The following is a 12,094-nucleotide window of genomic DNA, read 5'->3' as shown; positions in this document are numbered from 1 at the left end:
ACAATACATTGCAATTATAACACTATTTCTCTCTATTATTATATCAATTTCGACAGTACATAACAATGGAGAAACAAAATATTATGTTGCAATTTTAACACCATATCTATCATATTTGACAATATATGGCAACGCAGAAACACAATACATTGCAATTATAACACTATTTCTCTCTATTATTATATCAATTTCGACAGTACAACAATGGAGAAACAAAATATGTTGCAATTTTGACACCATTAGATATGTTGTTGACAATATAGCGGAAATGATAAACACAATATGATGCTTCATTTTAAATACAAAATGATAAGTTCACATATTCATACAAAGTACTTAACATTATCCATACAACCATTAGAATGCTAAGTGAGGTACTTAAAATTACACTTGCATTAGATCGTTACAAAAGAAAGCAATCCGACGCGCAAAATACAACGAACATGTCATTGTTATTTATCCATTTCGCTGTGAAATCTTCCTCCACCACCCCTGACTTGCATTAAACTATCGGCTACAATTATGAACAAAAATTGTTAGAATTAAAATGTAACTCATAAACTTAAAAGTAAAGATCCAATAACCAAATAACCATATACTCACACCCATTGAAGTATAACATATGCTATTGGGTGTATCATCTCCATCGATTTATTTATGAAATATGTTCAGATTGACTATGCCATGCCATATTTTCTTAAATCAAACACTTTGAAGAAGCTTCGCATCATAAAGTAAAACAACTAAGCAGTACCAACCGAAAACTTTTATTCCTGGCACTATTAAAACAACTGATGCACTGCACATCTTAAATCAGTTATGAGGCACTCAAGATTTTTTTACCAAAAACTATTAAGGGACTTCATACAAGACTTAATATCTCTGCTCAACACACTCAACACCTGAAATAATTTTTTAAAAAAATTTCACACTTACCGCTCAACACACTCAACAGCAAAGTTCTATAACTTTTATTCCTATATACTTCATGAGTTCATGTCATAGGTTCATGAGATGTTGCTTCCAACTATCAAAGGCATGTGCAGAACGAATGTAGATTAGTCACAAGGACCTAGAAATTTAGAATAATTTACGAAGTTCTATAACGTTTTGTAATTTTTTTAGGTGAATTGCTAAAAGTTCTATAATACAAAGTAATATAAATTACCAGAAAATAAGCAATTTCAAGAAGTAAAAAGTCAAATTTCAGAACAAAAATCACCATCAAATAACTCGTATCAAATTTCAGAGCATAAAACCCACTCAATTTGCTCTAACACCACCATAAAACAAACCCACGAATGGAAAAAGCATGAAATTTGCTACTTATAATACACGAATTTAAGACATGTTTAGAACTTTAACATGCAATTTTCATGAATTAAACCCACGAAATTTAAAAAACCCAAGAAATTTCATGATATAAACCACACAACTTTCAAGTAATTAAACATACCTTCAATTCACGAAAAAACACAGTTACGCCTCTTTCCGGCTTCAAACCTTCCGGTTCCGGTGGGTGGGATGATGACTGAGGTTGAGGAGTGAGGTTGAGGAGAGAGATTGAACTAACTTATGGAATGAGGGGGAATACCCCATTCCCTTGCTTTTGCATTCCATCTTACTAAATTATTTGAAATGACAAAATTGCCCATAATATAGGCAAAGCTGCCTATATCCGATATAGTTTTATCATTCCTTCCTCAGGCGCAGCCAAATCTCCTCGACTTCATCGTGAACCAGAAATTCAAGAAGTTCCAGAATCCAGAGCCACTTGGCTATCGTCTTTTTTACACCCATTCATGATTCATGCATATATTTCCAGTTCCACATTATTTTACTCCTTTATTTCTCCTTCACTCGCTCCTTCCCTAATGTTACTTCCAGTTCCACATGAAACAAAGCTAAGAGGATAATTATGATTTATAAAGATCATAGGATACTTCGGCTATGTTCAATTCACCTTATTTTTGCTTATTTCAGATCTAATCAGATCAGATCAGAAAAAATAAGTTCAGATCAGATCAGATCAGTCAGTTTTAAAAACTCATTATTATTATTAAATATCTTTCATTACATATTAGTAAAAATTATAATAATTGAATATTATTAAAGTACGAATCAAACAAGACCCCACATGACTATATTTTTTTCTTATAGATTGAGAAAAATTTAAAAGATAAGATCTTGTAATCAGATCAGTTCAGAAAAAATAAGTTCAGATCAGATCAAAAAAAATAAGTTCAGATCAGATCAGATAAGTTCAGATCAGAAAATTTCAGGTGAACTAAACATAGCCTTACATTTTATAAGTATATAACCCCAAGGTTCTATCCTCTCAATTACATAGAGATTAATACATTTAACTATTAGATAGACTATTCGCTTAAAGTACACAATTAAAAAATAAATAATTCTATTGAAATTAATTATTAATATCTATTTTTAATCGATAGATTATCCAGCGGGAGCAGAGATCTATTTATCTTTCCTCTTAATGTCAAGTATTTGGCCGAGAAACATTAGACCAAGAAAGAGTGAGGAATACAAAATAGGAATAACATATTAAAATTTCCAAATGATGAATACACAAGAATATGTACAATAAAAGAAAATAGAGGGAATATTATAAAATACATTAAGTGAATCCAACAATATTTTACATGTTAATATTTGTTTATATATATAATTAATAGACTAGTAATCGCAAATAGTAAAAAAGTCAAAGTAAAAAAATAATAAAAAACATAAATAGTATATACTCTCTTTGTTTCTTTTTAATCAAACACACTTTTTTTTATAGTCTGTTTTTTTTAATCTACACATTGTTGCCTTTTCTCTATTCTTTGTATCATGTGCAGGCCCGGCCCTTAGCATGTCCAAAGTGGGACATGGAACAAGACCTCACTTTCACAGGGGCTCCCAAATTGAAAAAAAAATAGTCTTTAGCCATAAAATACATGAAGTTGATAGTCAAAATGTCTGCAAGTTAATTTCTTGAATTCAACTCTTCTTGGACTGTATCAAAAGATTTTGAAGAGAAAGTTTTACTTTGACGCATATTTGTTATTTCGTTTGCTTGCATATTTTAGTGGATTCTTGGTCTATTTTTCAATATTAGCAGAGGGCCTGTATATTGTTCGGGCTGGCACTGATGATGTGTTATCTATTTTCTCCTATTTTTCCACTCATGTTATAGAATTTTTAATATCTTAACCTATTTTTTAGTTTCTCTCTCACATTTTTCAGTTTTTCTCCCCGTCTTTTCAATTTCTCTCTCATACTTTGTACTTCCTTCTTAATTCTCCCTAAAATGAAATGAATTAATTAAAAAGAAACGGATGGAGTATTAAATATAGTAAGAATACTGATTCACTAAGTAGTTTTATACTAATTGAGGTTATGAGACTTGTATAACTGAAGATCGTCTTAAATATTGCTCATTATGCTATCCTGAATGTCTGAAAATAGAGGCTATACTTATTCTAGTAATATTTTTGTTTGTATGCAAATTGTTTCCCAATAATGTTAAAAGGTAAATAGACACAAAAATAAGTTGATTAACATTAGTAATTAATAACTATGAGTTTCTACTCATATGATGGTCCTCTAGTCCACGGAAAAGTTTTTATATGGTTAAGGTTGTGAGATTAATCTCTACTATATTATACTTATTTTGGACGACATTCAATTCATTCTAGTTTTCTCTTTACGATTTTGTTTCAATTTTATGTATATTTATTTACGCACTTTTGTGGTGGGAAATAAATATTTCTTTAAAGTAAGAAGAAGACGCCTAATCGGATCGAAACCTCGCACCGGTCAATTCGATTTGAGTTTGCAGGCAAAGCTCATTGAGAATAGGGGGAATTACAAGGAGAAATCTCCACCCTCAAAGTGCCTCTAAAAGAATTTGATCCCATAACCTCAAAATTGTGAGATACAAATTAAACTACTCGATCAAGTACGACTTTAAATAAATATGTGCCATTAGAATCAACCATAGTCAGGCTTCAAGGTAACACTATCCTTGACAAAGCTTCCTCACCAGTCACCATATATGCATGGTTTCTGTCTGCCACCTCTTGAGGAAAATGTAAAAGTACTACTACAAGTAAATAGTAATCTAATTTCATGTAAGAAAATAAATTAAAGCATGCATCACGTTGTCACCACCAACTATAGAAGTCTCGAAGACTTCATCGACAAACAAGCCGTGCTACCTGGAACTTTGACCGGAAAAAGAACCACAAATATGACTCTTAGCTCCACTTTTCCCTACTTTATATACTCAGCTTATTTGCACCGTTTAAATTCAATTGGAGAAAAAAAAAAGCGCGCAGCAGCTAACTGTTCTGCTAAATTTAACTGCCAATCTCGTTTCATTGGGAAATCTTCTGTGCCTTTTTGTCAGGAATTTCAATTTCGGATTTCAAATCCCAAATCCCACCCCATCGTCAGTTGCATGTTTAGAATGGTTATTTCTCTCACAAGTATCCAGCCATATATTTCTATACCCGGTATGGTTCAATATACCATGGTATTTATGTAATTTTTATGATAAAAGTAATATTAAAAAATTATAATTTTTTTCATATATTTTTATTTGGGGATTGTAGTAGAAATCTTATATCATATCTTAACACTATCTTATCATATCAGTTAGCTATTATATCATATCTGGACTATATCTAATCATATAAAGTAAATAGTATGGAAAAAGTTGTCCCATACCGAATATGAGAGTATACTTTCTCCACAAGTATCCAAGTTTCTCTACTCTGTTTATTATTTTAAGAAATTTTGTCAGAACAATTTTTTTTTTTTTTAAAGATTGTCACAACAAATTTTATAATTCCTCCTTTTAACAATACATACAACATTTCTTATGTGAGCACTATTTATCAACCAACTTTGACAATCTTCTCTCAAATTATGTAAGAAAAAAACTCAAGTTTTTATAAATTTTACCTATATACAATTAGATATATCATTGTCGGAAGAAAATCATTAGAGTGCATGAAAAAGCATGCAAGTAACACATGTATTATGAAACGGATGTAGTATGTCACTCTTTAATCTTTACGAGAATTAATTTTTTTAATTGTTTGTGAAAAACAATCATAACACTTTCAAACGTTAACCAAACGTTATTTTGACAATGGATGCAATTACATAGATTAAAGAAAATAATGAATGTATACGGTTTAAGATGGTTATTGATCGAATTCCTTCAATACAATGATGCCTAAAAGTGACATGAGGTTGTTTTTCACAAACAATTTTTTTAAGATAATACATTATTAAATAGTACTTTCTCTGGTTTTTTATCTCTCTCACTTTCCTGTGCGCGTCTCACAATGGACATACATCTTTGAACTTAAATATCTTTCATTATATATTACTCCCTCCGTCCCATAATATAAGTCCTATTTCCTTATAAAGTGTCCCAAAATATAAGTCCTATTTCTATTTTCAATCAATAATTATGCCCAAAATACCCTCATGAAAATAATTTTATTCTCAAAATGCCCTCATAATTTCAGCTTCCAATGCACTATAATTAATGACAAATTGGAATCTTCTACCCTATTAAACTCCTCTACACATTAAACCATGCAACATTAATGTTCAGTTTTTATTTTTTGTTACAAAGATATAATAATGTAAGTGTTTCCCAATAAAAATGAATATTTTTTATCCAAAATAAAACAAGATTCCACTTTACCTTAATTCCCGCGTAAAAATAGAATCAGGACTTATATTATGGGACGGAGGGAGTAGTAAACATCATGACGATTGAATATTAGTAAAGTACTAATTAAGACAAATCAAACAAGGCCATACATTACTATAATTTTTCTTATAGATTGAAAAAAAATGAGAAGATTCTCTCTAAGTATGAATAGTGTGATCAAGATTCTAAGTGGTAATGATAAAAAAAACAGAGGGAGTACAACTCTACAACTAAAACATTTTTCATTTTCCTTAATTATCGTAAAATATGAGAAACAAACATAATTCAACTTGTATAACCTAACTCTACTTTCTTCCTCTTGATTCCTAACAAATTGTTTTTCATTGTTTATTTCACGCTATGATCCTGCAACTCTTCTATCTCTTATTAATTAACTAGTTGTAGAGTTTTTTAAAACTTGAAGATATTCCTATATGTACCAAATCATATGCAACACATTTTTAAATTGGAATGTGATATGGATGCAATAAGAGATTCAAAATAATTAAATTAGTTAATGTTTTTAGTTATTAGATTTGAATTGCTTGACAATTCAAGATTGTGGGTTATATTTATCGATTATGTATAAAAGGTAGAGGTGATCATAAAATTTTTGCCCATTGGCCGGGTCGGGCCTGAATTCGGGCCGATTTTTTTTGTCCAAAGCCCGCTATTTCGGGCCTAAATTAGCGGGCTTTGCGGGCCAAAACGGGCCGGGCCAAAAATTAGACTAAAAAACCGTTTTTGGCTTGGCCGAAGCCCGTCCAAAGCCAAAAAAAATACGGGCGGCGAGCCGAAAAATTCTGCCCAAAACCCGGCCTAAAAGCGTGTCGGGCCAGGCCAAAATGATCACCTCTAATAAAAGGGATAAAGTTTTGAATTATTTAAGTATTCTAGTCCTTTTTATTAGTTAGTTTATTTTCTATTCTTGTTAGTAATTGTTTTCCAGCATTTTAGTTTTTAAGAAACTTTACATTTTAGAGTTTATAGAAGTATTATTTAGGTTTCTTGTTATTTAAGAACCCTATATAAAGGGACTATTGTATCTAGTCATTCTTTTGAACTATTTTTATTTTAAGTGTTAGTATTGATATTCAACATTTAAGTTTGACTGTGAAGTGTATTGAAATTATTACTTGATGCTTAGGAGTTATTCTATTCACTTTATTTTTACTTATCTTATCTCTTTTTGTTTATAAATTTTTCTTACTTTTACGTACTTTTCTTTTTTATTTATAATTTTTTCTAATTTTTTCTTGTTTTTCTTTAAACTTTCTTATTTTTTCGAACTTTTATTAATTTTTCAAAAATAACATAAAATAAGGTGAAAAGAACAAATTCTTAGATTTAGAGTAGTGTAAGAAAATAAAAAAACCTAATCAAATTATCATAAGTGAGTTTAATTAGCTTGCCATCTTGGTTCACATCAAAACGTTCTTACTTTTTAGTTGCGATATAACCTTTGAATAGCTTGGGCATGTCACATACAGAAGTAAAATTATAGTTGATCTCGTTGATTTAGTCTCCTTATCAGCCCCGCACCTATCCAAATTTTAACAAGTAATACCACCAATCTGATGAAAAGCCAAACATATATATTATGCGTTTTTTTACCTTACAAAAGTAAGTTTCAAGACAACAACCTCACATAAATTACTACAACTTTTTAGTTCCCATAAATTTTTATAACTATTGATTTCAGATAAATTTAATAAGTTCTAATCCCTCATTGGATAAATATCAATGAATTAAAAATTCACATAAATTCTAATAAATTTTAACACCTTCAAATATCATAGTAATTCATCTAAAAAAAAAAAAGAACTTGTGATTTCGTGTGGTTAACTTATTAACTTTTTGTTCCATCTGATACAGCAAGGCCTGGAAATAAATTAGTGGGCCCAATATAATAGAAAACCATGCCGCTAAATTTGAAGAACACTGGTAAATTATGATATCGTCTTGATAATTGCACAAGTCATGTCCTAAACAAACTAACAGAGGCGTCCGTTATTTTAGACTCGCACTTATCTTTTTTTCACTTTTGCTCCCATAGATTGGACTACTTCTCCACTACATAGATAGGAACATGCATTCAAATATATTTAGAGGATGGTGTATCCTTTATTATACGATGTAGTTTTAATATTTTAGAGTTCATAATTTTAATAACAGTTTTTTCATCAGATACCCCTGATGTTTCACAAAATGCACCAGATACCCTCGTTGTTTCGGAATGCACCAAATGCCCATGTGATTTGCATAAAATGCACCAAGTACCCTTACTGATTACGATGTTAAGTTTCCATTAACTTTTAGGATTAATTAACCCCTCTAACCCCTAGAGGTAAGGTAGCCCACTGTATGAGACATTGTACTACAGCTCTGTTTCTCCTTTTGACACTTCTCTTCTCTAGCACTGCTGCAAGTGTCTTGAGGGTGGTCATATTGGTGTCATAGGATTGTGGAATGGAAAAATCTGGTTCAGTAGGGTGAGGACCATTGATGTTTCTTAAGGAGGGAGACATAGAAGGTTGGGTGAATTTTTGAGTGAGGTGGTAGTTGGAGCCTTAGAGGGTATAGGCTACTGCTCCCACCCTTTTTGTGATCATGTAGGCCCCATAATATTTAGCAGCTAGTTTGTGGGAGGGACTGGAGGCTACTGAGGATTGCATATAGGGTTGTAGCTTGAGATACACCTGATCTCCCTCCTAGAATGTCCTTAATTCTATGTTGGTCAGCTATTTGTTTCATTCTGGTTTGAGCTTTGTGTAGGTTGTGTTTAAGTAGTTGGAGGGTGAGGTCTCTTTGGTGGAGGCTCCTGTCAGCAACATCTGTGGGATTGGTGTGGAGGATATAAGGTCGGTGTAGGGGGGTTGGTTGTAAACAATTTCAAAGGGTGTTTTTCTTGTAGCCATGTGATATGTGGTGTTGTACCAAAACTCAGCAAGTGCCAACCATTTAGTCCACTCTTGAGATTTCTCATGACAGAAACACCTTAGATAAGACTCTAGGCATCTGTTCAGTACCGCATACTGGCTATTTGTTTGGGGGGATAGGTTGTAGAAAGTTTGTGCTTGATGCCTTGGAGCCTCATAAATTCTAACCAGAAGTGGCTGATGAATTTTATCTCTATTATTAGAGACTATTGACTTAGGAAAGCCATGCAGCTTGAACACATGATCCAAGTAATTCTGGGACACCTGTAGAGATGTGAATGGATGTGAGAGTGCCATGAAATGAGCATATTTTCTCAACTTGTCCACCACCACTAAGATTACTTCCTTCCCATGCGATTTTGGGAGGCCTTCTATGAAATCCACCGACACATCTTCCCATATGAATTCAGGAATCGGGAGTGGTTGTAACAAGCCAGGTTATGCACTCTGGCCATACTTGCATCTCTGGCAAGTTGAGCATTTCTTGATAAAAGTTGTGATGGTTTGCTTTAGGTTTGCCTAGTAGAAGAGAACTTGAATTCTTCTGGTGGTGGCACATATGCTAGAGTGGCCTTCCCTAAGGTGAAGTGTGCAACCAATCTAGAATTTTCTGCAGTAAAGCTGAATTGTTTCCCACCACTATCTTCCCTATCTGGTGAGCAGCCTACCATCCCATGAGTAGTTAGAGTGTGAGGTAGCATCATCCTGGAGCTCAGTTATGAGTTGTGTGAGGTCACTATTCCAGTGGTCTTGTAGCTCCTGCACCAGGTTAGAATGGACCGAGGTCAGTGTCATTTGCATGAGTTCATATATAGGTAGTCTTGAGAGTGCATCAGCAGCTTTATTATCAACAGTTTTGATAGCCATTTCTGCTGAAATGGAGTGGCCAATTTGTGATCGAGGGATACTTCAAATTGTGCTTGTCAGTTCTGATCACAAAGGGCAAAGACATCAGATAATGTTGCAATTTTCTCACTACAAAAACAATGGCCATAGGTTCTCTTTCATAGGCAGAAAGGGGCATGTTTTTTCTATAAAAAAAGCTTTACTCTCATAAGCAATAAGGTGCGGTTCCTGCATTAGGATTGCCCCCATTCCCTTGCCATATGCATCTGCTTCCATCAAGAAATTTTTCTTGAAATCTGGGAGGGCCAATACTGAGGAAGATGTTAATTTTTGCCTCAATATGTTGAAAGCATCATTAGCTTCCAAGCTCAAGTGGAATGCCCCCTTTTTAAGTAAGCTAGTTAATGGTCTACATATCTTCCCATAATCATGTATAAATCTCCTATAGTATCCAGTCAGACCTAGGAATCCCTTGAACTGCTTCAAGTTCTTAGGGATTGGCCACCCTACTACTGCTTGGATCTTATCTAGTTCAGTTTGCACACCCTTGTGAGAGATGATGTGACCTAAGTGATGTATCTTTTCTACCACAAAAGCACTTCTTCAGGTTAGCATGTAAAGTATTGTTTTGCATCAAATGTAGCACTTGTTGTAGGTGTTGTAAGTGGTCCTCCCAAGAAGGGTTGTAGATCAAGATGTCATTAAAAAACACCAATACATCTTCTTAATAATGGCTTGAAAAGATGGTTCATAAAGGATTGAAAGGTTGAGGGGGAATTTGTTAGGCCCAAATGGCATGAGAAAGTATTCAAATTAAAGTGCCCAAAGTGGGTCTTAAAAGCTGTTTTAAGCACATTAGTGGGTTACATCCTTAGTTGGTGGTACCTAGACAGCTAGACTTAAGATCAATTTTCGAGAAAATTGAGTGCCTTGTAATTCATCAAGTAACTCTTCAATCAAGGGTATGGGAAACTTATCCTTGATTGTTGCTATGTTAATACCCCTATAGTCCACACACATCCTCCACCCTTCATCCTTCTTTTTTCACTAACACAATAGGGGCTGCAAAGGTGTAACAGCCCCCGTCCTAGCTTATGTTAAATATTAATTAAAAACTATACTTTCTAGCAATAGTGGAAGCAAGAGCATAATCAAATGTTACGGAGGCTGTCACCTGCTGGAGTCAACCCATTAATATGGCTGGATTGACTCTACGAGCTACACTTAAATCAAACATTCATCACACATGAAAATTAATTTAGTTATTACAAACCCAAAATAAGATTTTAATCATAAGTTTAAACAGTATTCATAGACAGAAGTAAATCTCAAAAGGTGATCATGTTCAAGCTTGCTTCTCCTAGGATAGTAGGGACACGACTTCATATTCGCTCTTTCCTCAGTTTACCTTAGTTTGCTAGTTCCTGCACAAAAATCTGCCCCCACAAGGACAGGTTCATAGAACAAAAGAAGAAAGAAAAATCAGCTTATGCTGGTACACATATCAACCCAAAGATAATCATGGTGGCTGAGCATATAATGTATTCACAATCCAATCCTCTTTGCAAAATCCATGGTTTAATTTAAAGCACCATCTCAATATGAAAATTCTACAATTTAATGGTTTAAAGATAATCACAAACTTCTCAACACACACACAGAGTCAAAACGGTTTTCTAGTTATGCGTAAGAAGAAGAGTTCGCATATTGAGGTGCACCTAAGTGCAAACCTCCACACAATTCGGAGTTAAACTCCTACTTTTTACTCGCTTGCAAGCTTTAATAGGACATGTCCTCACACATATACACACGTTCCTCTTCTATACGCAAAAAGAATTCAAAACCATTTATCACAATTTCGAAAGAAAGCACCAATGTTCGTGATTAAAAGAAAATTGTTTATTACTTCAATAAGGTTGGTTGAAGATGGTTGTGACAGTAGTTAAGTGATAGTTTGGAGGTGCAACAATGCTTATAAAAATCAAGTTTGGCTCACACAGTCCTTCTAGTAAAGAACTTGGGTTATCTTAAGCAAAAAGAATGTTTTTAGATTCCGAAACAAGGATGTACTTAGCTTGCATCCAGATTTAAACATTTACTTAACAATCTAAATTCTTCAAACTTAAACCTACTGGAACTTTCATAATTTATAAGGAAAAATTACTCATTCAAATTCTCAAACAAAATTAACATATGTTCGTTTCTAAAATGCGATTTTTTAAAGTGAAATTTCCCTACTTTGATGTGTTATTGAATGAGGAAAGATTTAAAACAAGTTCTCATACTAAAATACAGTAGCTTAGTGATAAAAACATTTGAAATAATCCTTTAAAGCTTCTACTTATCATTTACTAAACATAATCTCATAAGAACATGGAAAATTAAGGTGGTTAGTCACCTTTTTACTATAAAAATCAACTATCAAATAAGATGTACTTTCTAATTATGAATACCCACACATGCAACCTCTTAATCATCACTTAACCTACTGTTCCATCAACCAACTTCATTCCCAAAACAATCCAAATTTCAATTACACACAAAAGCTCATGAAAAACTACAAAAATCACAT

At 33.2% G+C, this 12,094-nt stretch overlaps 1 long non-coding RNA gene across 1 annotated transcript; it reads right to left on the bottom strand.

Moving 5' to 3' along the window:
• Positions 1-269: 269 nt before the first annotated feature.
• Positions 270-1,848, bottom strand: LOC130591542 (uncharacterized). The gene is made up of 2 exons (XR_008969299.1): positions 1,457-1,848; positions 270-514 (listed from the first exon to the last, which is right to left on the bottom strand). It is a non-coding gene; the product is annotated as an uncharacterized LOC130591542 (long non-coding RNA).
• Between the last annotated feature and the right edge of the window lie 10,246 nt (positions 1,849-12,094).

The sequence above is a fragment of the Beta vulgaris genome, chromosome 5 (assembly GCF_026745355.1).
Source record: "Beta vulgaris subsp. vulgaris cultivar EL10 chromosome 5, EL10.2, whole genome shotgun sequence".
Lineage (NCBI taxonomy): Eukaryota > Viridiplantae > Streptophyta > Magnoliopsida > Caryophyllales > Amaranthaceae > Beta > Beta vulgaris.
This window is presented reverse-complemented; position numbering and strand designations above follow the sequence as displayed.